This window comes from Patella vulgata, chromosome 8 (assembly GCF_932274485.2).
Source record: "Patella vulgata chromosome 8, xgPatVulg1.2, whole genome shotgun sequence".
NCBI classification, from domain to species: Eukaryota; Metazoa; Mollusca; class Gastropoda; family Patellidae; genus Patella; species Patella vulgata.
This window is the reverse complement of record NC_065886.2, coordinates 31,522,220-31,537,154: the sequence shown is the minus strand read 5'-3', so window position 1 is coordinate 31,537,154 and position 14,935 is coordinate 31,522,220. Positions and strand designations below refer to the sequence as shown.

General features: G+C 38.1%; 1 long non-coding RNA gene across 1 annotated transcript; it reads right to left on the bottom strand.

Annotated features, from left to right (window-relative positions):
• Nucleotides 1–311: 311 nt before the first annotated feature.
• On the bottom strand, nucleotides 312–3,167 carry LOC130013997 (uncharacterized). The gene is made up of 3 exons (XR_008788973.1): nucleotides 3,081–3,167; nucleotides 1,413–1,553; nucleotides 312–434 (listed from the first exon to the last, which is right to left on the bottom strand). It is a non-coding gene; the product is annotated as an uncharacterized LOC130013997 (long non-coding RNA).
• Between the last annotated feature and the right edge of the window lie 11,768 nt (nucleotides 3,168–14,935).

Sequence of the window (14,935 nt, the reverse complement as noted above, 5' to 3'; positions counted from 1 at the left end):
GGCTGTATTAGTTGAACCAGGTTGTCTAACTGCTGTTTGGTTGGTCGGTTCTCTTCCGATAAATCGGTTTGCTGCGATTCATCTTGTGTTGTTTTGTATTCATTAATGATAACAGTTGAAGGCTTCGGTTCACTTCTGGGAGCTTCGCGTGCTTTGAACGCTGGCTCTTTTTCTTGAACAACCGGTAGAGCTACGGTCTGGATTTCTTTATCAGCGCTCTTTACTACAAAGTTGGTTTGGTTACCCTTTGTCTCGCTTAAAGGTGTTTTAAAGTCTGTTTGCGTCGAATCGTCGATAGTTTCTATGTGTTTGCCCGTCAACCCCTCGTAATCGACGATGGTTAGCGATTCCGCTTGGTCTAATTGGTCAAAAGAACTAGAAGAAGGGAAGGAGGTCACTCCCTCTAAATCTTTCTTGTTTACCAATACATCAACCTGAAAAAGATTATTGATTAATTTTTGAAACAGATATGGCAGGAAGTGACTGTTCTCGCCTACCATCAAACACCCCCTGCACCACCCCTGCCACACATGAGCAATTAATCAAACACTCAAAAAAAAACACCACACTACACACCAAGCATAGCATACTTAAATACGCATTATGTAAGATTTAGATAAAGAGCTGTCCGTTCTTGTTATAAGTTCAAAAATAGATAATGCAAAATGAATAATAATATGTCGAAAATTTCATTCAAATTTCTGAGCGACGTTGTCACTGTTTTGAGTTTCGACAATATGTGGCATTGATTTTTTATTATCGTAACAACGATATGACCTAGAGAGTTGATTATGGGCCTGTCGTGTTAATATAAATATTTAAATAATCTATACTAATAATTGTGACTGTCGTTTGTTTGCCTGTCTTTTCAGGGTTGGCGTCTGCACTAGGGCTGTCGCAAGGATGACATTTGATGTATAGGGGTGGCTTCGACCGGAGGGTAACACAGGCCTGGTGGCGGTGGACTACCACTTCTTATATAATACATGTAGTCCAAAGGTGCCGACAACAAAAAAAGGTCATCTTTCCTGCACGCTACGGTGTAGTTGTGGTTATTTTTTACTTAATTGTTTACATTGGAGTTGGAATACATATATCTGATTAATTTGAGTAGTACGCTTACTCCTCGTATTCTTTCGGTCGGTAAATCTCCATTGACAAGTATAACCTGGGCCGGATTTTATGAGACCCTTTTTAACTATACCCGTCATATTTATTTATAGTACACAACTTTTTTAGAACAAAACTGGGGCGCCTGGCTGCAGCTCAGTCGCACCCCACCCCGCCTTTAAATCCAGCTCTAAGGTGTAACTAGTATACGCCTATTGTCTTATGACTAACGCGCATAGGGGAACTATTTTGAAATTGCTCCGAATTTTGTCGGTGGCCGAAACGTCGTACATGAATATTACCTGAGACGGATTTGTACTTGAGCAGCAGCAGCAGATAATGGACGCTAGAACAGCAACCATTAGTAGAAACAGACTTAGTACACCTGAAGCTATAGGTAACAACCAGATCAAAGTATGGGTGTCATTATCAATATCTCGTCTCTACAAATAAAAACAAAATTACACGTAAATTGTCTCTAGTCGGAGGTGGTTTGGGTGGTCGAAAGGTTTAACGCGCTAGCTCATAAGGCCTGTCATTGAGTGGTGTGGTTCCGATTCCCCGCTTGTATGTGACAAGGAGTAGGGTCGCCCTTCAAACCTCGTGGGTTGTCCCCGGATCTTCCGGTTTCCTCCCACCGTTAAAGACCCCTACGCGCGAATTATTGAAATAAAATTGAACCATATCTTAGTCCTGAAAAGCCCTAGTTTGTGTCGAGTGGGCGTGGACCTGTATCGCAGAGAGATACACCGTCAAAAGTGAAAATGGACGTTTTTGATTTTTGTCTTAATAATGAGTAATTGCTCCACCAATCCTCAGACATTCAGCAATTCGTCGTGGCATGCTCCTAATCAACCGTCCAATCACGATTTGGGGCAATCTGACCCACTCCTCTTGCAGTACCACGACCAATTCTTGCAGTGTTGTACGTTGACGTTGACGTCGACGAACACGATTCCCAATCAAATTAAACGTAACATACTAAAGCAAATATACGCTAAACAGTAAATCTTATGCAAGAACCGATAGGAAAGCAAACATGGATAGATAAACCAGCACGCGGCAGTTTTCATCAACCCTTCCTTGAAGTGTCAAATTTGACAATGAACCCCTCCCACGTGTATGGCGCTATTGCGTGTCGCAAATGCAGCCCAGTGGTTCTGTTGGGGCGATAAGTTCTTCATCTGTGAAATACTCTCAAAGCATGTCAAGTGTCCATGACTATTTATCATATCACAACCTGCATATGTATTTGCATTTCAATATCCCCTACTTTTTTTGAAGAGTATATTTCAGTATCATGATTGTATCAGAAGCCACTGAGGCTCGGTGATTAAAGCAACGACTCACAAACCAGTGGTTCCTGGGTTCCAAGTGATATAGAATAGAAAGCGTCTAGTCGTTCGTATGGGGCGACCAAAACCCAGATCCAGCCGCGTACTCGTTGATAGGCTCCTAAAAGAACCTGTGAGAATTGGAATTCGATTAAAAGTATGTGGAAAAGAGACCAGGGAAATGTCCCCCATATCGCTGCATAGCCCCTTTAAGGATCTCGTTTGCGTTCAATAATGTTTCTAAATATTATTAAAATATCGGTCTCAGGTGTTTTGATTAGCGGTAATATTACTAGCACTACCCCGGTTAGTGCAGGAAGCCGCCATGGTCCCGTGTTTAAGGCGCTGGCTCACTCAACAGGTTCCCTTTGTCTGTGTTGCAGGATGGGGAACCTGGCGAGGAACAGCGTCTAGTCGTTCGGATGCACGTAAAAGAGCCCTAGGCAGATGGAGTTCGATATAATAATTGGCCGTAGTGCCGCTGTCCGCGCATAATTCCCCTCATAGCACGCCACATGGCATATATATGCCTGTCTTTATTATCCCAGTTAGTGCAGCAAAGTAGGACCATAAACCTTATTTTATTTCACTTCATCTCTACATATATCTTATGTTCTTTAATGTTGTAATACCTACCAGATATGCAACAGCTAGAGATACAACACACGCCACAGGAGCAAATATAAAACCAGTTATAATGTTCATCACCAGATACACAATTTTCTGTAAAAGAAACCACTTCAATATCAATAATTAAGCCTGGATACAGAGCCTGCCAAGTGGTCGATCATTGCACTGGAGATAAAAAGACACGTTATCTATGCAAGTCGTGATATTCCGGAAATGACCTTATTAGCTGTAAGTGTTATTGGCAGAAGGATATGCTACGACCATTTTTACAGACAGAATGGCGGGACTGCAATATTTGACCATATTAATAGGCAGAAAGGTGAGACTGCAATATATGACCATATTTAAGAGACAGAAAGGTTAAACTGCAATATATGACCATATTTAACAGGCAGAATGGTTAAACTGCAGTATATGACCATATTTAACAGGCAGAATGGTGAGACTGCAATATACGACCATTTTAACAGACAGAATAGCGAGACTGTAATATACTATTCAAAAAAAGTAGGGGATATTTGATTTTTAAGTGTTATTAAAGTCACCTAATGAAACTGACGAAGAAACAAATGACAAAATGAAATGAAGTTCACATTCATCGATTTATTCCAAATGATCGTTAGACTAAGTAAGGCACAGACTGACCATTATAAGGGTAAAATGATACCCGGGGTCAACAGCAAAGTTACCACAGCATCACAACCAAGTCAGTAACGGGTAAATCCTCCTCTGTTTGCCAAACAAGCATTGATCCGACGTAGGATACTCCTAATGAGACGTCTAAGGTCATTTTGGTCCAGATTGTCCCATTCCTGTTGCAACGCAGCAGCAAGTTCTTGGACATTGGCAGGACGTTGTTGACGTTGACGTAACCTCTGTCCAAGCATGTCCTAGACATGCTCGATGGGGGAGAGGTCGGGACTCAGTTCTGGCCAAGGTAGTGTGGTGATGTTCTGTTGTTGGAGGTAACCTGTAACGATCCTGGCCCTGTGACATCTTGCGTTGTCATCCTGGAAGATGAAACGGCGGCCATGACGTCGTGCGAACGGCACAACATGGACTGCCAAAATGTTGTCCTGGTAGTACTGGCCTGTAACACGCCCTGCAACAACATGTAAAGCCGTTCTTCCAGCAACAGTGGTGCCTCCCCACACCATAACAGAACCACCCCCAAATCGATCATGTCTGATGACGTTAACGTCTTGGAAGCGCTCGTTTCGACGACGCCACACCCTCCTACGTCTGTCCAAAAAATCAACAGTGAACCTTGACTCATCTGAAAACATCACATTGCTCCAGCGTCGATTATCCCAGTGTTGACGATCCCTACACCAACGACGTCTTGCCTGAATGTGATGATCTCTCAAACAAGGGATCACGCGAGGACGTCGGGCGCGAAGGTGACCCCTATGCAGTCGATTCCGAATCGTCTGGCCACTCACTCTCACACCAGTGTCTGTTTGAAGACGAGCGCTGATCTGATTTGCTGTGATGACACGATTTCTCAAGGCCAAGGTACGGATAAATCGATCCTGGGCTTGAGTTGTCGCCCTTGGTCGACCTGAGCGTGGTCTGTCCTGTACAGATTGTGTATCACGGTATCTGGACCATAGCCTGCTTATGACAGACTGAGAAACATTCATCGTCCGCGCCACAACCGCCTGTGTTGTGCCGATCTGTAGCATGCCAAGGGCACGTAACCTTTCATTTTGGGTAAGCCGACGCATATCAAAATTTGTTTTCTGGTCACTAAAACAATTAAACTGATGTTTCCACCCTGGAATTCAATGCCACAATGACTGTAACATTCAAAGTCAGAGTCGTGCAAATCTTGGGTTGGACCCCCATGATGATCCCAAGCATCACCTGCTATTGGTGCGTTTGGGCGTCACATGTAACTGGAAATGTTTCTTCTGTTAGGTTCTATAGTGACTTTTTTCGTAGTCATTTGCATATTTTAGTATTATGCCCCCAAAATCAAATATCCCCTACTTTTTTTGAATAGTATATATGACCATATTTAGCAGACATCAATAATAATACACAGAATCATATATCAAAGTTCTGAACTTACTATAAAATATAGAGACGAAACCTTTTTACGTCCATTTCCAATACAAGCACCCACGCTTCCTGTAACGAGGAACTAACAAAAAAAAACATATATCGTTAAATGAAGGTTGGTGGATAATAATCAGGGGTTGGGGGAAATCACGAGGAAGGTTCTCTAACTTTCTCGACAAATAGTTCGATCGATCCGGGATCTATTGGCTAGCGAGACACCACGGCTAGAACACCAACAAATCGGATAATGTTATAAAAATGTTACGTGCAGGTTCGCACCTAATTAACATGCTGGAGAAAGCAGGGGAACTTTCTCAAATAACACTTCGATCGAACCCGCGCCACCTAAGATAAGTGTATGTGGTTTAACGCGTGAAATCACAGGGTCTGTCATTGACTCAAGTGGGGTGATTTGCGATTCCCCGCATGGACGTGACAAGGAGTAGAGTCGCTTGTCCACCCCCCAGTTTCCTCCCACTTCCAAAGATCCTTAAGTGCAAGCGAATTATTGAAATAAAATTGAACCAAACGTTAGTCACGAAACCTGTAGTTAGTGAGCCACCCTTGATAAAAGTGATAACGTTTCTACGATCTTTAATTCTTGTCATACAACTATGAAATAAAACTACTCTAAAGGTTCAAAATTAGATTAACCATCCCGACATTACAAAAATAAAACTGAATAGAATTTAATAATAAATTTGCTATACGTGCATAGGTCAAACGATTTAATTCAAATTTGTTCAAAATCAGACCTGAATTACTGAATCACTCGTCTAAATGTCTTTGTTGAAGATTAATTGATGAAATAAATCCAATAAATAGATCTTTTTTTTTCACCTTTTAAAAATATTTTAAATACGATAATCCAATATAATATGATAATAAATCAACAGATGAATCACCCTCGATAAGCCGATTGTCAGATCAACCGATTAAATCACCCTCAGTAAGCCGATTGTCAAATTGAAATTACTAGTCGTATTTTATGGACACGATATACATGTATATAAGAATGACTTAATTTTCTGTCTTTTGATATAGAATATAAAGTAATGAACCTTGTTTAAACTTTTAGAATGAAAATATTGAGACCATTATACGCAATGAATGATTTGAAATAGGGGTTAACGCCCTACTGTTTTGCTTCTACTACTGGGCTAATGAAGTTCGTTCGTTCGTTCGCAGGGTTTTACGTCCGCTTCCACCTTGGTGATATTGTAGACAAGTATTTCCTAAGAAACTTGTCAGAGAAGCCACGTTATAGTAGGCTTAGTCCAGTCTGGGTAAGAGACATGAGATTGATTAGTAGGTCTATTCGATCAAATGAAGACGGAAGTGTGTGAAATAACTTTATTTACGCCCAATTTTACCGAAGACGGAAGAGATCATTATATTATAGGTGTACGATATCAATGACGTATCCAGATAAGGACCCTACCACACCGCTCCTTCCCACAGTATAAACAAAATGCCGTTGTTATTTTGTTTCTATGAAAGGTGTAACTTTGAGCTTTTTGTTGGTTTATATAGCTAATGAAATTCAGTAGTATATCCGGGTCCGTACATATCATACTAAACTTACGCTATCTGTCTACAATTAGCTGCACTTGAGAACAGACACTAAGCTAACTGACCGACATTTTAATCGACGATTTTAGTCAAAAATACTAAGATATTTCAAGAATTTTGAGACGTATATATTCAGCTTTCATTTAATAGGTTTAATTAATCTATTTCTGTATAAGAAATGTGAACCAGGGTAGCACCGCATTACAAAACAGTATACTAATTGTTGGATACGACCAACATTTAGGGCAGACTAGAGATCCATTCTCAAAGTAGAGTAGATAGTTCTGTGCAAAGCCCAGCTTAGACATGGGCCTGATGGCCCACGCCCGTGGGGCCCGGCGGTACATGGCAAAAAGAGAAAAAAATTCAACTTCCAGATGAAAGTTTCACGGTAATCGCCGTTAGACTATATGTAATTTCCGCGCATTGTATGTCATTCGGAACTGAATATGAATAGATTTCGTATGTGATCAGATATTATGTAATTATTCTTGTATTACAGATCGTTTAATTGTGTATTACGCATGTGTGCCATTCAAAAGGATATGAAATAATCTTTTTGTCGCGTTAGGGGCCCCGCGATTCTAGTCAGGCCCACGGCCCCGCTCCGGTTAAGCTGGACTTTGGTTCTCTGTGTGCCGAATGGGTCCAGATATGCGTCTAAAATAACTACTGACAGTCCGATTTTTCTCAGGAGCTTTTGATTCTGACGTTTTGTTCCATAATTAATTCTCCAAGACATTGCGGTGGTGTGGAGGAGCGAATGGTGGCGCAGGGTTGGGAATGGAGGCAAACAATATTTAATGTACATGTACATTCAAGTAACTTTCAAATAGTGTATACGCCAAATGGCAGGACGTGTGATGGGGGGAGTTACTTACCCACAGTCCACACCAGATCGGTGCACCAGCTATGGTGAGAGTACGGTGCCTTAGAAACAGATTCGTTTTATCAATTGGTACCGACGACAACGAAGGTAACGGTGATGGTAATGGAGAAGAATAATGATAAATAATAACTGGTTTGGTGTCTTCGTCGGTTCGATAGAAAAATAACACTAAATCCAGTATCCCTAAAATAGCCAATATACACGCCAAAAATATCTGCATTCCGCCAAGTAAGCCTAGACCAAAATATGGAAATTTATCCCATGGTCTTGATAGGATTTTTTTGAGTTTTCCTTTCATCTTCTTGGAGAAATCTTGAGAAAAGATCTGGAACTGAAATAAAGAAAGAATACATCGAATTGATAAAACAGAAAATGTTTAATATAATACTAATAATATGGTAAGCATATAAAGATCACCCCATACTTTAATACAAAACACAGACATTGTAAGCACTATTTTGCTCCGACTAGGCCAATGAAGACGGACATATACGCCATACAGTGTCCTACGGGGGAAATTTTGCTCGGGCAGGGGCGCCGAGGTCTACGATTATTTATATCGAATTCCAACTGTCAAGGGGTCTTTTACGTGCACGCCAATGTCCATTGCCATGCCTTCTGTCCTGCACCACTGACAAGGGGGAACCACACCGGAAAATACCGATGAACTTTCATGGCCAACGCCTGGATCGAACACGGAACCTCCAAGTTAGCTAGCCAACGTCTTACTCACTGAACCACCGTGACTTCATCGAATATTAATATAATAGAGCAATTCCTAATGTATCAATAATTCACGCGCGCCCGGAAGTATTCAACAATGGATAAAGACGTACAAGCCTTGGATCGAAACCCCGACAATTGAAACAATCTTAGACATTATGACCTAAAGCGCAAGCATTAGACCAATCGACCACCCGATAACACAACACCCTGAAACAAAAATTGCATGAATGAATGAACTAATAGACCCAAAATCCCTTGCTTTTGAGCCCAAGAACAAAATTCAAGACTTGTAGTTTCCGTTTGACAAACCACACAGAAGACTTACTTATACAAAAATCTAACATATATCATTACACAGTACACCTCTATTGAACTTAAGCCCGTGCTTCATAAAAAGGGTCCCAGATAGCAAAACTTTCCGAATTATCGAAATAATTTCCATAAAGATATTTATAAAGGTTTAGTCTAAAAATAACACACTAATATGGATATACTACTTCTGAATTTTATTAACATGCTACGTTTCAATACTCATACAGGTATCGTTATCAAGCAAATACTGATTAATTAACAAAAACGTAGTGCAATATATAGATAACTACTTTGGAAGCTATTTAGCAGATACAACAATAACATCAAATTAATTAACAAGATGAAAGATATAATATGTAGACAACAGGTAGAAACCATTTAGCAGATAACACAACAAAAACAATTAATTAACCAGATCAAAGATCACAATTTGAAACCATTTATACGATAAACCAATGACCACAATTAAATATCCAGTACAAATATATAGGTGACAAGTGGAAACCATTTTAGCTGGGGGGGGGGGGGGCATTGACCACACAGTAATTAGGGATTGAGTAAATCTACCCATAGATTTGGGAGAAAATGTCCTGAGTCTCTGTTTAATTTAGGCTTATGTTTCTGGATTTCTAGGGCTTCTCTGAGAATTCTGTTTTTCCACACTGTCAAGTTCCTGTCTAGAATTTCCGTGTTTTCCCATTTGATTTCATGTTGCGGATTGTTGAAAATATGTTCTGCAATTGCAGATTTATTATACTCCTGCTTCCTAACTGCGGTGTGATGCTCTTTAATTCGCACTGATATCGGACGTGACGTTTCTCCAATGTATGCCTCATTACACTCACATTTTATTTTATATATAACACCCTTTGGGTCGTCTCTGGGTTGTTTAATTCTGCCATTTGCGTTTAACATGGTTTTTAGTGTAGTTCCGCTGCTGAATACTACATCTGCATCTATTTGCTCTTTTAAAATTCTTTTGATTTGGTGACTGACTGGTCCTATGTATGGGATAGTGACGAATATCGGGTTATTATTTCTTACAGCTTGGGGTGGTTTGCACGTATGCGTGAGGGATTTCTTCATGATCGTCTTAACTTTGTTTTCAGGGTAGTTGTTGTATTCTATGAGGACATTGTTGATGTGTTGTAGTTCATCGTTAAGTAGTTCTTCGTCACACAATAATTTAGCGCGTCTAGTTAAAGTTCTTATAATTCCTGTTTTGAATTTATTTGGATGGTTCGAACTGTTATGTATAAATTGGTCTGTGTGGGTCGGGTTACGGTAAACAGTGGTTTTTAGATGGTCAGAAGAGTTGTTCACCAATACGTCTAGAAATGGTAGCTGGTTGTCATTTTCTAGTTCTACTGTAAATTTCATGCGAGGGTGGGCGCCGTTAAGATGATCAAGAAGGTGCTGAGGATTCTTACTTGGTTCCATGATAACAAATATGTCGTCGACTTTTCTCATCCATTGTATTGGTTGGAAAGGTGCAGACAAGAGGGCAGTTTCTTCAAAATGCGTCATGTACACTTCCGTTATGAGTGGACTTATTGGAGAACCCATGGGTAACCCGTGGACCTGTTCGTAAATATCGGCTTGCCATGAGAAGTAAGTAGAGTTGATACAATCCTCTATGAGTTGAATTATACTGTCTATTTTGAGGTTTGTGGACAATTCATGGTAAATAGCTTCAACTCGTCGTCCTAAAAAAATTACGGCTTCATCTCTTGGTATGTTGGTGAACAAATCTACTACATCATAACTTACTAACTGACCATTTTCATCCTTTTCCTTAAGTCTTTCGCAGAACTCTGCCGAGTCTTTAATGTAGGAATTAGCGCTGGTTGCCATAGGCGATAACAATTTGGAAATATACTGTGCTGTGTTGTAGTATAATAAAATTCAGAAGTAGTATATCCATATTAGTGTGTTATTTTTAGTGAAATCTATTTCTATATGTCTTATAAGGATTAAGGTTTAGTCTGTTCCCTCGTCTATAACAAACTTAAGGAAAGGGCGTTTTATCAAGAAAAAAATGTTACCTTTATATTTTCATGGCGTTTAATATGAGCATACCGACACTCCTGTCATAATATCTCTCTCCTTATTAACTAAATGAGTCAATGAACAAATAGCCCGAAATAATCTTTCTTTGAAAAGGAAAGACTTTAAAAGATTTTTTTGTTTTCAATAAAATAAAATAATACCATGAATGTTTGATGTTTTCATTATTTCATAATATATCTTCACTGTACTAGGCCTATAGTTGTCATCATTTGCTATAGTTTTAACTAGACAAGAGTGTCCTCGTCGAAACGTCGGCAGAATTAAACATATAGTAACCTATGTATTCCATATTATAATTGTGTCTTGTGGTATATTTTCATGGTGTTTAATGTGAGGATCGGTTCTAGTATCGCTCTCATATTTAACTAAATGAATGAATAAATCAACACGCCGAAATCACTTTCTTTGATACTATATAAAACAAATAAACCTGTTCCTGGTCTATGAAATTAAAACAGAGAAATTCCTTCTCAATTAAATACTATTATGAAGAAAATGTTACCGTTATAATTCAATGAACATACTGACACTATACAAAAATATAATTACCGTATACATGTATTGAACTTACTTCTGAAATTTCTGAAACGCGTTTCAAATAAAGAAAAGGCGTTTTTCAATGTCACCTTTATATTTCGATGGTGTTTAAAATAAGCATATAGATATTACCGATACTATAATATCCCACATTGTTTTACTACATGGTCCTTCTATGTGGAAGGAAAGGATGTACTTTTATTCCAGATACCTGAAAGGGAATGGGAAACAGACTCCCCTCTCTCTGAATAATATCACAATATTAATACAAATGAAAAAAGGTGTGTATTAAAATGTGTTAAAACAAAACCATTTTTTGATTAAATTAATATCACGAAAAAAAAATATTACTTTTATATTCCCGGTCCTATATTATCCCTGCTATTTTACTACACGTTCCTTCTATCTATTCTACGTGTAAAATAGTAATAATATAAATGTTATAATCCAGATCCTATGTGATCCCTGCTATTTTACTACACGTTTCTTCTTCTGTTCTATGTGTAATATAGTAATAATATAAATGTACTGTTATAATCCCGGTCCTATATTATGATCGACCCTGCTATCTGTTCTATGTGTAATATAGTAATAATATAAATGTTACTGTTATAATCCCGGCCCTATATTATCCCTGTTATTTTACTACACGTTTCTTCTATCTGATCTTTGTATAATATTGTAATAATATAAATATTACTGTTATATTCCCGATCCTGCTATATGTTATCGGTGTTATTTACCTCGTGTTCTTTCTATAGTCACAATTAAGCGGTTAACGTTATATTCCCGGCACTGCTATTTTACGTTCCTTCCATGTTCTCTGTGTAATATAGTAGTAATAAAAATGTTACCACTATATTAACGCTATACTCTCCGCCCTGCTATTTTTACAGAATAGTAGGACGCTAAACCCCATTTCATTTAATTTACATAATAATAATAAAAATATTACCGTGATACTCCCAGTCCTGCTATTTTTACTATCCTTCTGTGTGTACTATAGTAATAATATAACTGACAGTAGATTAAACGTGATAATGTTTGTCTCTAGTGTCCGTCTCTAAAAACAAACAGCTATTGATTCTAGTACCCAAGCTATGTTTTTACATTTTGACACCACAAATATAGATAAAGATTAAAACCACTATTTAACTTTTACATATATCAACATACTATCTCATTAGTTCTAGTGTCTAAAGACGTGGGTGGTCAAATGGTTTAAAGCGTCCGCGATTTTATTGAGTCAAGTTGCGTGGTTTCGATTCCCCGCTTGTACGTGACAAGGAGTTTCCCCGACTGCTAAAGACCCCTAAGCGCTAGCGGATTATTGAAATAAAATTGAATCATATGTTAGTCCCGAAATGACCTAGTTTGTGCTTTTTTGTGTTAAATTTAAGAAAGATAAATGGTGGTTGCCCTTCAGATGCATAGGGTTTTAAAGGTGCATTGCCGCGAAAGTATTTATAGATTAGTTATTTCCAATTAAAGTATGGCGTATTTGATATAAAGGGAAAACAGAGAAACTCAAATCTAACTAGAAAAATTCTGGATTCCCCCCCCCCCCCCAAAAAAAAAACCCAACACGTTGACAAAGGATTCTCCAAGAATTTACATAGGCTTCGATATTGATTATTGTAAATGGACAGCGAGTAGCGACAAATACAAGCCGTGATTTAATTTTCCTTCATTCAAGTCATGGAACAAACAAACAAGGATGTTTAAAATAGTATTTTCTTGAGATTAAAATGTTTTGATAGACTAATTAGCCTGAATATGCTTTTGAATCCAAATGTATCATCAAATCACAGTTTGCACATTGGCAGACATGTTTTAATAATACTGTTTAGCAATAAAATCGATTGTGGTATACTTTAAACATAGTTTAAAATGTCCCAGACTTACTACTGCTATTTTTCTCTGCAATAACGTGGATCATTTTTAATAAATTGATCTTTTAAGTGAAAATTCGTAATCTTTTTTCTGAAATTTGATTTTAAAAGGCTTTACATTTTTGTGTGGGCCACTGTAACTGTCCATGGGTGATTTTTTAAATATTGTGACGAGGCTATATCACGTACACTATAGGTTATCTACTACTTGACAACAAATATATATGACATTATACCAAAACAAATGATAACAACTTTGATCTTCCTTCTTGAAATCACTTTTTTAAAGATGCATTATGTAAAATTTAGATAAAGAGTTGGCCTTTCTTGCTATAATAGTTAGAAAATAGATAATAAAACATGAATTATATTTCACTTAAATTAATTCATTTTGAGCAGAGTTATGAATGTCTGAAGATTAGCATAGTCTCCATTTTCACATCTTCAATAGAAGGCTTGATCTCGCTTTAACTCTGTACATCTTATCAAGGCCTTCGCGTAATACCCTGCATATTCCGGCACCAATTTCGATTGGGTATTCGCCCAGCTTGAGAGCCTATCAGATTCCTCAATCATCGCGAATACCAAGTCTCGCGCCTTCCAGCTTAAATGTTTACCTGTGATAATCGAGTTGCAAAGTTTAAGGTTCGTTCAGTGTCAAGGTTTCCGTGGCGGTCGCTGTATTTGATTTAAGTGTGTTGTGTCACAACTTCTGATTTACGTGTCTGTAGTTAAGGGAGAAACGTAGCTTTAAGATCGAGAATTGCAAAGTCCAGATGTTGTAAAACTCGCAGTCGTTGCTCCAGGAACATGCCATTTTCATTGCTACCACTGTAGCAATTATTCATTTTTTAACTATCTTATAATGACGACCTGTTTCAATCTGTTTAAAATTACAACCATCCGATGTTTTAGAGAGTTGATTATGGGCTTGTCATATGAATAAATGTCTAAATAATAGTTTATATAACATTTGAAGTCAAAATAAAGTCCTGCAATAGACAGATTTAGCTCTTACATAATGCATCTTTAATAAGCGCTGTTGTGTTTTTATTTTTTGTGTATGTTTTATTGACTTTGTGTTTTTGTTTTGTTTTTTTTCCTCTTTTATTTGGTTTGGGATTTGTTTGCATGGTAGGAGCGAGAGGTTTTTGTGTATGAACGACTCACTTGTTTTTTTTTTGGTAGGGAATTTTGTTTTTAAATCATAAAAATCTAAAACGCGGAGTAGTTATAATATTAAAGCCATATAACAGCTGCAGAAGTAAAAATTTACGACTATAAATACCGGGTGAACAAGGGTAATAACTTTATTCTTTCAGAGTGCATATGGGCTTAAAAAAACGAAATGAAATGAAAAGCTTCTAGTCGTTTAAATGGGACGAATAATGGACGACCCATACATTGACGTGCATGTAACATAACCCTTGGCCTTTGTAAAATTGTAGATGTGTAAAATTGCCCTAGGTGTAGGCGTTTTAATTATACATGTACTCTAGCCACGACTGAAATTAATATCGTTACTATAATAAACAAAGTCTCGATTAACCATTTGGTAACCGCATCAACCAGAAAACGTATTTGAATCCACTAAATATCACAGGCATCCGATGTCATCGAGAGTTCATTATGGTCTTGGTAAGTTAATAATGTATATAAAATTTCAGATTTAGCTCTTGCATAAAGCATATTTAACAAAATTAATATATTGAAACTGAGCAATGGATCAATGGCCCTTCGGGGAGGTTCATTCCGGCTGTAAGATAAGTTGGGAAGCCACGTGGAGTATACGAGATCTA